The sequence below is a fragment of the Pectinophora gossypiella genome, chromosome 3 (assembly GCF_024362695.1).
Source record: "Pectinophora gossypiella chromosome 3, ilPecGoss1.1, whole genome shotgun sequence".
Lineage (NCBI taxonomy): Eukaryota > Metazoa > Arthropoda > Insecta > Lepidoptera > Gelechiidae > Pectinophora > Pectinophora gossypiella.
Genome location: NC_065406.1, coordinates 1,174,605 through 1,189,492, shown reverse-complemented (window position 1 = coordinate 1,189,492; position 14,888 = coordinate 1,174,605). Strand labels below are relative to the sequence as shown.

Below are 14,888 nucleotides of genomic sequence, written 5' to 3'. Positions count from 1 at the left end.
AAATGGCCCAATAGAGATTGCTACCTTAGCAATAAGGCCGACTATTGTACCATTTATTTCCTTATGCTGTTTGTGTTGTATCTACTTTTGTTCCTTCTGTGCAATAAAGTTTATTATAATTATGACTCCCACAATGACGCAAATTATATTGAGCGCTTCGACCAATAAACGATACGAATGCTATCTACGTAGACGTCAAACGGCTATTGGTCGAACGCCTCAATATAATTCTCGCCGCGCGCGGCGCGGTTGTCAAGCAGACCCTACTGACGTGTCTGCCTCAATAACTGACTCTATCTAGAATAATCTAGATTTAGCGCATTGCAGATGCACCTGAACTGAAAGGCTACATCAAAGCAATCGGGTCGTGTACTAAGTTCAAGATAAATTATGAAATTCTGAATACTAAATAAACACAGATCTAAAACTGCCAAAAAAAATCTGTTTTCCATTTAACTTATTTATGAATTTCAATCAAGAAAAACGTAATAATTAGTCCGACATTTTATCACGTTTTCTATGACGTCACAGTGTGCTTTTTTATACAAGTTCCATGGCAATTTCGTGTCTTGACGTTTAGTAAAAAGTAACTTGACTAGAAAGCAATATTGCTATTATAAAGTAAAATCAATTTATTCAAACAATTATAAAAAAAAAACAAACACATCTTATAAATAAAACATACAACAACATATTGCTATTTGACATTTGTTTGCATTGCGCTTATATGCCCAAATGGCAATTTGCAATATTGCTTTTTTAGATTTATTTTTTTTTGTTTGACGTAACTTGTTGTAGATTTGCCGCAGATGGCATTAACTACTTGGCCGGACAAATGGGGAGCGCTGAAGGCTCTCACCCGGTACAACGTTTAAGACAACAGGCCTGAGGGTGCCCAGTTGGGCGCGAACCTCGGCTCAGGGCGTCGTCTGAGAGGAAAAATATTTGAAAGAATTAATCGACCCTAGTGGGTCGATAGCGATAAGCGCTGAATGAGGGAAATCGTCGACCACGGTTCACCACCCTGACCTAAACTTGATTCACAGAATCACAACTTTACTGACCTGACTACCATAAAGACATTCACTCAATGCTTTCTTGTCCGACTCAATTAGCACTGGTATTAATCCTGCCTCGGCACCAATTTAGACTGTTAATGGGGGACTTTCTAGTCTACGTTTACCGAAAATAATATAGATGACGTTGTTCAGTTTAAACGTGATAATTACCTATTTTCTCATTACTCGGGTACATGTAATTAATCTAAAATATAATGTATTGGCCGAACCATACATAATTATAATTGTTTCTTGGAAATTAACACTATGATTTTGCAGTTAAACGCTGCGCAAAGGGTTATAGTGTAAAAATATAACCAAAACAATTGTTTCTTTACTCAAATTTTATGGGGAACTGTCAAAATCTAAGAACACTCAACAGTAGCGACACCTGGTGGGAGAAATAGGCAGTTTTTATCCCCTCAAGCTTTACTTAGCCGTCTAACTCAGACGCTGGTGTATTAGCATTATTAGAGATATACGTGTTATGTTTAGCTTACCATTAATGTTCAATGTTTAGACGTAGATAATTATGAAGTGTAATAAATATTATATATTATATTATTTAGATCACCGCCGCCGCTGGATGCGGGCAGCGCAGGACCGATCGTCGTGGAGATCCTTAGGGGAGGCCTATGCCCAGCAGTGGGCGTCGTACGGCTGATGATGATGATTTATATCACATTATGTATAGAATTATATTGCTACCTATATTGCTTCTCTTTATTTTAAGTTTAATGCTACGTACGGTCACGAGTACTAATATGTACTTATATACACTTTGAAACCATGTCACATTAACTTTTTTGACAACTTCAAAGTCAAAGTCAAAGTATTTATTGCACACCATATGGTAAACAGTTGTTAGAAATATTATAGTATCACATATGGACCCGGGAGGGTATAGCAAAAACAAACAAAAATATCAAGAAATTACATTAGGCCAGAAATACAAAAAAAAAATAATAATAATAATAAGTACTTAACATTACACAAACTTAATCTAAAAATAACTATGAAAATCTTAAAAACTATTTTTATCAACAAAATCTACATCACTTACTGTCTATTTATCATGTAAGAAAAACTCTTGCAGTGTGTAAAAACTTTTCTCAATTAGGAAATTTTTTAAGTTAATTTTAAACTTTTTTATGTTTAAATCTTCCTGTAGTACCATTGGAATCTTATTGTAAATTTTAACTGCCATGGCAAATGGACCAGAACCTACCATTTCCATGGTTGTTATGGGGAGCGCTAAACAAGTTTGTGGCCTTAAGTGTCTGGATATTTTGGGAATAAATGCAAATTCTTTTTCACCATAATAAAATAATAATTAAACCGTAAGTCTTATTAAATGTCAAATATGATAGTGCGACAGGGTTCTAAAGTGGGTACGGTCACGAGTACTAAAATGTATACACTTTGAAACCATGTCACATTAACTTTTTTGACAAATTGAACCGTAAGTCTCATTAAATGTCAAATATGATAGTGCGACAGGGTTCTAAAGTGGGTACGGTCACGAGTACTAAAATGTATACACTTTGAAACCATGTCACATTAACTTTTTTGACAAATTGAACCGTAAGTCTCATTAAATGTCAAATATGATAGTGCGACAGGGTTCTAAAGTGGGTACGGTCACGAGTACTAAAATGTATACACTTTGAAACCATGTCACATTAACTTTTTTGACAAATTGAACCGTAAGTCTCATTAAATGTCAAATATGATAGTGCGACAGGGTTCTAAAGTGGGTACGGTCACGGGTACTAAAATGTATACACTTTGAAACCATGTCACATTAACTTTTTTGACAAATTGAACCGTAAGTCTCATTAAATGTCAAATATGATAGTGCGACAGGGTTCTAAAGTGGGTACGGTCACGAGTACTAAAATGTATACACTTTGAAACCATGTCACATTAACTTTTTTGACAAATTGAACCGTAAGTCTCATTAAATGTCAAATATGATAGTGCGACAGGGTTCTAAAGTGGGTACGGTCACGAGTACTAAAATGTATACACTTTGAAACCATGTCACATTAACTTTTTTGACAAATTGAACCGTAAGTCTCATTAAATGTCAAATATGATAGTGCGACAGGGTTCTAAAGTGGGTACGGTCACGAGTACTAAAATGTATACACTTTGAAACCATGTCACATTAACTTTTTTGACAAATTGAACCGTAAGTCTCATTAAATGTCAAATATGATAGTGCAACAGGGTTCTAAAGTGGGTACGGTCACGAGTACTAAAATGTATACACTTTGAAACCATGTCACATTAACTTTTTTGACAAATTGAACCGTAAGTCTCATTAAATGTCAAATATGATAGTGCGACAGGGTTCTAAAGTGGGTACGGTCACGAGTACTAAAATGTATACACTTTGAAACCATGTCACATTAACTTTTTTGACAAATTGAACCGTAAGTCTCATTAAATGTCAAATATGATAGTGCGACAGGGTTCTAAAGTGGGTACGGTCACGAGTACTAAAATGTATACACTTTGAAACCATGTCACATTAACTTTTTTGACAAATTGAACCGTAAGTCTCATTAAATGTCAAATATGATAGTGCGACAGGGTTCTAAAGTGGGTGCGGTCACGAGTACTAATATGTATACACTTTGAAACCATGTCACATTAACGTTTTGTCAAATTGAACCGTAAGTCTCATTAAATGTCAAATATGATAGTGCGACAGGGTTCTAAAGTGGGTACGGTCACGAGTACTAATATGTATACACTTTGAAACCATGTCACATTAACTTTTTTGACAAATTGAACCGTAAGTCTCATTAAATGTCAAATATGATAGTGCGACAGGGTTCTAAAGTGGGTACGGTCACGAGTACTAAAATGTATACACTTTGAAACCATGTCACATTAACTTTTTTGACAAATTGAACCGTAAGTCTCATTAAATGTCAAATATGATAGTGCGACAGGGTTCTAAAGTGGGTACGGTCACGAGTACTAAAATGTATACACTTTGAAACCATGTCACATTAACTTTTTTGACAAATTGAACCGTAAGTCTCATTAAATGTCAAATATGATAGTGCGACAGGGTTCTAAAGTGGGTACGGTCACGAGTACTAATATGTATACACTTTGAAACCATGTCACATTAACTTCTTTGACAAATTAAACCGTAAGTCTCATTAAATGTCAAATATGATAGTGCGACAGGGTTCTAAAGTGGGTACGGTCACGAGTACTAAAATGTATACACTTTGAAACCATGTCATATTAACTTCTTTGACAAATTAAACCGTAAGTCTCATTAAATGTCAAATATGATAGTGCGACAGGGTTCTAAAGTGGGTACGGTCACGAGTACTAAAATGTATACACTTTGAAACCATGTCACATTAACTTTTTTGACAAATTGAACCGTAAGTCTCATTAAATGTCAAATATGATAGTGCGACAGGGTTCTAAAGTGGGTACGGTCACGAGTACTAAAATGTATACACTTTGAAACCATGTCACATTAACTTTTTTGACAAATTGAACCGTAAGTCTCATTAAATGTCAAATATAATAGTGCGACAGGGTTCTAAAGTGGGTACATGATAATGCTCATGACTGTAAGTGACTCAAACCCAGGACTGCCCTGGTCAGGCGTCTAATTACTGACACCACAAGTTGTCAACTTCTGCTATTCACTTAATTTATCTATTACCTAAGACAAAAATAATCGTCGTCCAAGTTGATTATAAAGTGTACAGTGAGTTACACAGTGAAGTGTATAGTGTAGGTAAAGATGTATACAATTTATGTGTTTTCTTTTATAAGTTTTTTAAAGGTACAGCCTGAAAACGTTTTAATTTAAATTGAAGTTATGTTTCTCGCTGACTGAGGAGCTCGGTGGCGCAGCGGTTAACGCGCTCGGTCTGCGATTGTTGAAGTTAAGCAACTTTCGCAAAGGCCGGTCATAGGATGGGTGACCACAAAAACTTTTCATCTCGAGCTCCTCCGTGCTTCAGAAGGCACGTTAAGCCGTTGGTCCCGGCTGCATTAGTGGTCGTTAATAACCATCAATCCGCACTGGGCCCGCGTGATGATTTAAGGCCCGATCTCCCTATCCATCCATAGGGAAGGCCCGTGCCCCAGCAGTGGGGAAGTTAATGGGCTGATGATGATGTTTTGTGAGTCAACATTTATATTTATTTTCACCAATAAAGAACCTTGAAAAACAAAAAACTTAATTCATCAGAAATCAGAAATGAGCGCATTGCAGTTATCCACAAAATATGTACCCTGAAGGTTGTTGGTTTCTGGCACTGTTACCTACCTGCCTCAATTACCGATGCTCTAACTCCACACAGGTATTTTGGCTGTCCTTCATTCTAACTTGAGCCTGTATTGCTGCAGTTAAATTGAAAGTTATATGATTTATGCTTACATTCACAACAGCTTAACATCTTAGCCTGTTGTGGTTGGGGCATGACTTAAATGTGAATACTTAATTGATATCACGTGGTTTCGATGATTTGTGCCCCGCTCGCTCCTTATTACTTAAAGAGAAATATGAAGAAGAAAGAAAAATAAAGAGAAGCAATATAGGTAGCAACATAATTCTATACAGGGTGTTAGTGACATCGTAACGAATACTGAGGGGGATGATTCAGACCATGATTCTGAGTTAATATCAAGTAGAATTTTCCGTCGCAAAAGCATGGAACTGAAAATAATAAAAAAATACACAAACATTTTCATGAATTTACACCTTAATTCTATTTAAGTAATTTAGTATTATATTAACGCATATTTATGGAACACGACGTCCGTGCCTTCCAGCAGAGTCTACACAATACCAACGTCGTGGTTCACGCCGCGACTTGTGCTCAGTGAGACCCTTTTATATCAGGACGTTCACCACCACCTTATGGCATTTCGACGAACATCCTTTTTGTAATTGTTTCGTGAACATTTTAAGTAATGTTTTTGTATGTGGCGTTCTTTTATAATAAACAATATTTATTCTTTTTAAATTTTTCAATTCCTAAAAACAAAAATGCGTCTAATTTATACACGCTGGCTGGATGCAGATGCCATCGATCCTAGTGTCACTCGAATGTATTAGTTTTAAATTGTGTACGTTTATTACTAACATTAGAATATAAGTTGTTTATAACTAACATTATTTGGATAAATACCGAAATGAATAAATAATAATAAATTCGAATTTTTAATTTAAATAATATATTTACCAAGTAGAAATAATTATTTATTTTTCGTATCTCGCGTCATACCTTCTAAAATGTACGTTCCATTATTTAAAATTATAATTAAGTACATTGCCCAAAACAGAACTGCATAAGTATAAATAGAAGCGTATAGCACGGGTGTAAGTACCTCTATCTAACGAATGAGAAATTCACTCGCTGCATTATTCATTGCTACTTTTGGTACACACGTCTCCCGAGACACTACGTTCTGCATCAAACTTTTATTGCATTTCCTTCAAAGAACCTCATTAATATTTAAACCGAAAATAGCATTTCATTCAAAACAAACAGTGTAAATAACTCACACAATAGAGATATGTCACAAAACATTTCAATAGGCATAATATTTGGCCGATCGTAACTCGCGAGGTTTTAGGGACAATTATAAATAGCTCGACCCACTGTCCACAAACATATATGATACGATTCACTAAAGAAAAGCCGGTGGAATAGAAAAATACGCGCGACATATCGCCGCGGCTTCCAGTCCGCCCTACAACTTTTCGCGCGTTGGTCGACACCTACGCGCTGCCCACTCCAATCTACCTCGGAAAAGTACCTTTAAATTGAAATAAACCCCGAGATCACCCCAAAGTTATAAAAAATAATAATGACAGTGAAAGTGTACCTATAAAACACCTACAGTGATAGTGAAGAACAATGACCGTGTGTGAATGCTTTTGTATGAATGGCGGAACGTTTTGGCGGCAAGCCGGTGCTTCAGCGCGTTTGACAGATGATCTTCCCGCGCTTTTCCTTCAGGTGCGTTCAAGTAACCTACATTGATAACATTAACAAAATGTCTCACGAACTGATTAATGCTTATAGGTATATTGTTATTTTGCCAACATTTTCTTTGAATTATTGACTCAAATAACGACTTTAGCCTTAAAATATGCCCTGAAACTTTCTACCAGACGTTCGTTTTACAAATTCGAATCTTTTAATAACAATATATCAATGTTTAAATCGATGTTCTGTGGAGAATTGTGTCATTTCACGAAATATACCGTGTTGGCCTAGTTTTAAAGACTTATTGGTGAATTATGCGCTGTTCAGTACAACATGGAACATCAAAGCGGGAGTACTGAGTTTGTATTTTATTTGAACAAACGACGTCATTGAGACACCTTCGGCTGCGAAATGGCTAGGAATTTGTTGGTAAAAAGTGTAAAAGGTTGTTTTCGCGTCAGATATCATTAGTTAGCGCGGGGCGGCACACGTGGCGAGTGTTTGCGCCCAAACAAGTGTTCCTATTTTAGTTTTGACGTTTTGAAATGTGTCTCCGCGCGGTTGTTATGATAAATTGACGTTCCGATAAATCGGTGTTGCGATGTAGCTTTTTATAGCTCATTGTACGGGTTCGCGGCGAAAAGTTTTCGCCCGTCGACCAGCGACCGTAAGTTTTCCAATTTTTCTACTAACGAATTTAAATGTTTTTAGTTTTGAAAACGTAGAATTTGTAACTTGCCGCGAGCTGCGGAAGACGGATGGGTCGTTCAGTTGTTTATAGAAGTGGAGGCAAACATTTGTTGGAATAAATCGTTTCAATTTGTATCAATCCGATTAACTTCTATTTTGCTGTTTTTGTACATTTTTAATTCGTAATCTGTCCTCCTGTCTCTCCAATATTGTAATTTGTTAAGAATGCTGAAATCTGGCGAGACTGTTGTGAATGTTTTTGTAATTGCGAAACCGTTGACAGAGGAAAACATTTATCATACAACTGAGAAGAATTATTCACATTTTTATTTGAATGTTTGAAATGCAAAACAAACTTCAGAGGTCAGAGCCGACTGATGAGTTTGTTTTATAGAATTTCATTTTATTTCATCATCACAACTCGAACCAAATAGCACGCGGCCACTTCGTTCTTGGCTGTCATTTTATAAATCAAACGAAATGCATTTATTAAACATTCACCAAAACAGATCTTATATAACTAATATACTACAATATATTTAAATATTTAGATTAGACTTATATCTACAAAATAATGTAAGGCAGACTGAACTTCACACAATCACAGACTATTATTAAAAAAAAAACTAAAATGTACAAAATGACTTCCGATATTTAGAATTCCAGAAAAATAAATTATTCAAATTACTTGACTGAAACATCCATGTTAATTCAGAATTCGAATTTCGAATATGTGTTTTCTATTAACGTAGTGCATAATAATGCATACGTATTTTGTTAACACATTTATATAACTAGATATGTGAATGACCGAAATAACTAAATAATTTCATTTCAATATTCGTTTATATTACCCAAATATAACCTGATTACACTTCTCGATTGATTTGTATCGAGACCTTGAAGGTCTTGTAGGCAATATCGTTTCACTTTTTACAGCACTTGGTCAGTTTCGTCGAGTTAATGACGAGGCCTGGGGGCCCCCGGCCATTAAGGCCCCCAGCCATTACGGTCCTCGGGTCCATCAACGGGTCCCCCGGCACTTACAATTTATTGATGTTTGAATCTGTTATAATTGGCTTAAACTTGCTTCTGCGGTTTGGTAATGATGTGTCAAATGTCTGCATTTGTTATTGACGGGAACTAATAGCAGTTTCTAGGGTTTTGAAATGTGAATGGACTTTTAATTCTATTCTCACTTAAATTATTTTTTTATTGGTGCCTACCCAATCTACGTATGTACTTATATACTAATTGTAACTGGTAACATTACGGTATTAAAGTAAAAATAAGTGTGAAGTGTGAAAGTGTATGTGGTTTGTGTGCGTGTGGTGTGAATGTGTGTATACGTGTGTGAGTATAGGTTGGTAGTTACACCAATATGCTCTAAGGTAGGTAGAATGCTGAGTCTGAGTTGAAAAATACCATCTTTTCCTATAAAATATGATTATGATTTCTTATTAAGTATTCAATCAAAGTAATGAAGGGCATTTTCTACCTTACTTAGCTTTCTCCCGCGTGGACTTCGATTATCGCGCGCGGGGGCGTTTCTCAGGTTTTCCCTCAGACCCTTTCAGGTGACTATCTCCGTACCATATCAAAATCGGTTCAGCGGTTTAAGCGTGTACTAATAATAAATGCGAAAGGCACGTTAAGCCGTTGGTTCCGGTTACTACTTACTGATGTAAGTAAGTAGTCGTTACATGAGTCATGTTAGGGGCCTTTGGCAGCTCAATAGTAACCCTGACGCCAGGGTTGATGAGGTTGGTAATCCACCTCACAACCCACACGAGAGAAGAAGACTTTCACATTTATAATATTAGTATGGATTTGAATATGAAGAACTACGGCATATCATTAGTCACTCAACCAGTAATGTGTCGCTCTGGAAATGTTCTCAAAGTGTAAATGTTCCCGTTGTAAAAACTCTTTATTAGTAAAGACAATGGTGCTAATTCCTGCAGACGCCCTCAAAATTTATTTTAAGTTATACCTGTCATTTTTTTATCCGTTAAAAAAGAAAGGGACGGGTAATCGACGGGCATAAAATTTATGGAATACTCGTCAAAACAACCGTCTAAAAACTTTACATCATAATTTATTTTTTAATTTAATTATTTAAATTTTACATCCTAATAACCCGACAGAATTAAGTAAACAGCACGTCAAACAGATTGCATATTAGCGAGATGCCCATTTTATTCGCACGGGTTATTCATTCTTTTTGTTTAATGATTAGTTGTTTACTTTAGTTTTATGTCTAAATTATGTATACTTGTTCTTATTTATTATGTTTAAGCCAAAAAAAATGCTGTAACTCTCCTTTAAATTGCTGTGCCCAATCCGGGTCCATATGTGTTACTTACCTTATATTACCAACCTCCTATTTATTTATGATATGAATATGATTCGTTTTAAAATTAACTTGTTGACAATCGTCCGTCCCTTTCCTTTTCGACGGATAAGAAAGTGACAGGTATAACTTAAAATAAAATTAGGAGGTGTCTGCAGGAATCGGGGACACTGGCTGCTTTTTCTTTTTCAAATTGTTCTTCCTTTCGTACTCTGGTCTTATCTGCCTAAATGTTAGGTAACAAACCTCTTTTTACATATGTTTTGCGTTGTTTTACTGCCGGGAAGCTTTCAAAAGCAGTAAACGTAATAACTACGTACATTTAATATAATTACATACCTACAATATTTGCGCTATCTCTGTGAATCGCCAAAAACTTAACTGCAGCTGCAGAATAACTTTGTGAAACTGAAATTCCGCTTTGATTCATTCAATTAGAGTATGACGAGACTGTAGAAAGTAACGTAAGTTCTATTCAATCGTTTGCTAAGAATTCTGTTTACATGAAGCAATTTTTATGTAGGTATATGTATATTTTATACATACATAAATTCATATACAGAAACTATGGAATTCCATTTGCTTTGATCCTGACACACTTCTCTTGCTTCCTCCACATTCATCAATTGTTTCATACACGCACGCTGGTTCAGAGTAGATCGTACTGAACCTTTTCTAAGGACATTTTCAATTTGGTCAATGTACGTCATTCTAAGTCTTCCTCTGCGAGCCCTGTCACCAACCTTCGCTTTATATACTGCTTTCGTAATCCTATTATCCGTCATCCTACGTGTCTAAACCAACTTAACATGCCCTTTTTAATCTTAGTCACTATATATTTTTTTACACCACATCTCTCTCTTATCACACTGTATAAAATCTATATCTATGTTTTATCTTAATAACTACCCAATACCCAAGGTCTTAGTGTACCGAAAACAGACTCATCAAACTAAAACCTGAATACATGGGATTAACTGTCTGGGAACTGATATTAGGCAGCTTTTTTTTGACGTGACTTATTGTAGATTTGCCGCAGATGGCATTAACTACTTGGCCGGAATATTAGGCAGCCAAATAACTAAATTGTATACATACATACATAAATAGCCTATATACGTCCCACCTGTCTGTCCTTTGTTTGGTAAGGAATTTTCAGGCTTGAATCACCTGATTGTCCGAAATTGTATAATAATATTTTATATTTTTTTATAGAACGTGTAGAGTTTTACTTGCAGCTTCTTTTCCCCGGAAGCTGCGTTTTTTAGTTTTAGGCGGATGAGTCGTTCGTTGTGTAAAAAATGACAATACAAAGTACGTTACCTACTGAATAAAGATATATTTTTTAATCACATATGTTCAATGGCATTAAATACTTGAGAATCTCTTATAAAACTCGACGTCAAAACGCCACTTCGTCAATATCAACTGGATTTTATAATCCTTTAAAGCCCATATAAATCGTCCCCCCTGGCTAGGAAGTACCAGGGTGACATAGGCGGAAGAAGGTAGTTTGTCAGCTGCCTCATCCAGCCGTTAGCGCTATCTGATGACCCCTTATAGCCTTATTGACATCGACTCATGATTTACTCCTATAGAGTAAATCTGCTGGAGTGGCCAGCTTATTTACATGGCGTTTCAAAGGGATATAAGAGAAGGGATATCTCACCGTGATTCCTGCAGACACCATTTTTTTATTTTAAGTTAGTGCTAAAATTACAATTGGGTAGTATCTGTTGGAATCTGTTGTGTCGCTCCGGTAAATAAAACCTTTTCGATATGTTAAAGTGGACTGTATTATATTAAAAACTAGGAAATATTTACATAATTAGCGAAATATAAGAAAACGTGCCTCGTCGGCAAATTTCGTGGCGTAAAGTCCTGTAATATTGCCATAGGAAAAAATAATAAGTACAGTATAATTTATAATATAGACTTTGATATTACCAACAGTATCCCAGGTCAAAGATAAATTACGAAATTCTGATGATTAAATAACTAAATTAGACAGATTTAAAGCCGTCTTGTTCTTTTTTATATTACACTTATTTAAGAATTTTAATCAAGAAAAACGTAATAATAAGTCCGACATTCTATAACGTTTTTCTGTAACATCACAGATTGCTTTTTCATATAAATTCCGTGGTAATTTCGTGTTTTGACGTTCAGTAAAAAGTAACTGTTTAGACTAGTTGGAAACTAGACTATTAACGCTCGTTAGAGTCTATCTATACCTACATAAACTCACGCCTATTCCCCACCAGGGTAAGCAGAGACTATGGAATTACATTTGTTTCAATTGTGACACACTTCTCTTGCTTCCTTCACATCCATCAATCCAGAGCAGATAGCTTATTCAAAGCAAATCAACAAAATGGAGTTAAACAAATTATAATGATGTACTTACATAAATTACATATAATTATTAACTAGACACGACGAATTTATTAAAAACATCATAGAAAGAAAGCTAGAAGGAAAGAGAGGAAGGGGAAGACCAAGAAGACCTTACATGGAACAGATTAAAGAAAAGGTTAACGTCGTGTCTTATAGGGAAGTCAAGGAATTGGCCTTTGATAGACTGGAATGGAAAATGCTACACCGACAAGAGCGTGGCTCTTAAATTTATGATAATGACATAAATTGGATTTCATATTGCGGCTCTCGAGATATTTTATCAATGATTATTTTTTTTGTAAGTAAATAAAATTCTTGAAAGATAAGCAAAAATTATCTAGAGGGGGTGAAGTCGGCCCTGGATACCATTAGGTGCGGGGCGGAGAGTTACCATAGTTACCATTCCGTACAGTCATGAGTAATATCATGTACCCACTTTAGAACCCTGTCGCACTATCATATTTGACATTTAATGAGACGTAAGGTTTAATTTGTCAAAAAAGTTAATGTGACATGGTACCAAAGTGTATACATATTAGAATTCGTGACCGTACGTAGTATCTATTATAACTTATTCTATGCCAACAGCATATACACATAATAAAAAAAAAAACATGAAAATCTTCCAAAGTACTTAAATGTTTTCCTCTTTAGTATTTCTCAGGATGACAAAATAGCGGTTGAATGTGACACTTAAGTACGCCTTAAGTTATACTTAGCTTAACAGACAATTCATTACGGCTTCTAGGTCTTACCTGCGTTTGTTGATTAAACCGTAAATTAAATTTAGTAATTGTTGATAATAATGTACTTGTCTATTAGTATTAGAAACTATACCGGATTCTTATCCGGGATAGTCCTTACGTTTGTATCTAGGTGATCCATACGGTGACTTGTTAAAGGTGTCACCTGTCTCGTTTCGAATATATAACAAAAGCTCACAACTATATCCCAATTAGGGTAGCCAGAGGTATACCCATCGTAAGATGAACCATGTACCTACACCTCACCGAGCTTTCTGTTAGGCCAACGTGATAGGTGAGCCGTAACGCCGTCTGTAATGGTCGAGCGAACTATGTTGCCTACTATGTTGCGAACTATGTTACTTTTATATGCGCATCAAATTTTCAATATTGATTCTTACATAAATTGCTTCAAAGTTGCCCTTCTTTACCTTTGATGAGTATGCTCTTGGCTCCAGACTTGCCTGAAGGCATTGACGAGGCCTAAGATGGAGCTCGCCCAGAAGGAGCCTGTTCACTCTGGGCTTGAAAGCACTCAGGTTATATGCATTCGGAAATACAGAAGACGGTAGAGATAGACCTTTTAGACGTAAACGAACATAACATAACAGCCTACTAACCACAACACTACACGTCTAGTAAACAACAGTCTACTAACAGCGAGATAACGTAAAAATCTGTCCGTACGTACATACGTCACCCAGTCTAACATTTCTTTCATTTCTTAGGGCGTTATTTCCGACAGACACATACGGACTGCGCTGCACTACATCATATCTGCAGGAAACGGTCCAAAATGAAAACTGGTATTGTTAAACTTTGTTATAGTGCAGCCGTGTGGAACGCTGCAGCGAATTATAACACGTCACGCCATAACAATAGAGTTGTTGTTGACGAGGAGTGTTGTCTGTGGCTATCTAGGTCTTTAGATAAAGTAACATTCACAGCTTATACATTCTCTTCTGAAGCTCCATCATCTCCGTTAGCCCGTTTCTCACGGCGTCCGCTTGGTAAGGTCCCGGGTTTGAATCCCGGTGGGGACAAATCACAAAAATCTCTTTGTGATCCCTAGATTGGTTGGGACATTACAGGCTGATCACCTGATCGTGCGAAAGTAAGATCCGTGCTTCGGAAGGCATGTTAAACCGTTGGTCCCGGTTATTACTTGCTGATGTAAGTATGTAGTCGTTACATGAGCGGTTCAATAATAACCCTGACACTAGGGTTGTTGGGGTTGGTAATCCACCTCACAACCCACACGATAGAAGAAGTTAAAGGTAGGTTTAGATTTGTGCAATCTCACCGATGCTTCAGCTATAAATAGGTTTTGAATTATGTCAATAAATATCCATCTACCCGTTCTATTCAGGTTATTCACGAGAGATTCAAAGCAGTCGTCTCAGTTAGCTTATCGTGGTTCGGCCTCTAGCCTGGCTTATCTATTTGAAATCTATATTTTGCTTGACTCTTACAAGTACTTCCAATACATACAACGTACCTACATTATAATTAGGTCGTGTAGTAGGTTCAAGATAAATTATGAAATTCTTATAACTACGTATAAATAAACACAGATCTAAAACTGCCAAAAAACATTTTCTTTTTTGTACTTATTTAACTTATTTACGAATTTTAATCAAGAATAATGTAATAATACGTCCGA

The 14,888-nt window shown here is 36.1% G+C and overlaps 2 protein-coding genes across 4 annotated transcripts in view; one reads left to right on the top strand and one right to left on the bottom strand.

Moving 5' to 3' along the window:
* LOC126382225 (tRNA (adenine(58)-N(1))-methyltransferase non-catalytic subunit TRM6) overlaps positions 1–14,888 on the bottom strand; it is a 460,488-nt gene that overhangs the window by 226,460 nt on the left and 219,140 nt on the right. The gene's annotated exons all lie outside the window — the stretch shown is intronic.
* Positions 6,816–14,888, top strand: part of LOC126382227 (innexin shaking-B) — a 196,873-nt gene continuing 188,800 nt past the window's right edge. The window contains exon 1 of one of the 2 annotated variants that reach the window (XM_050032015.1): positions 6,816–7,072. The gene's annotated coding sequence lies outside the window, so the exon portion shown is untranslated. Of the gene's footprint in view, positions 7,073–7,560; positions 7,710–14,888 lie in introns of those variants that run through there. The other variant, XM_050032013.1, reaches the window with a different exon arrangement.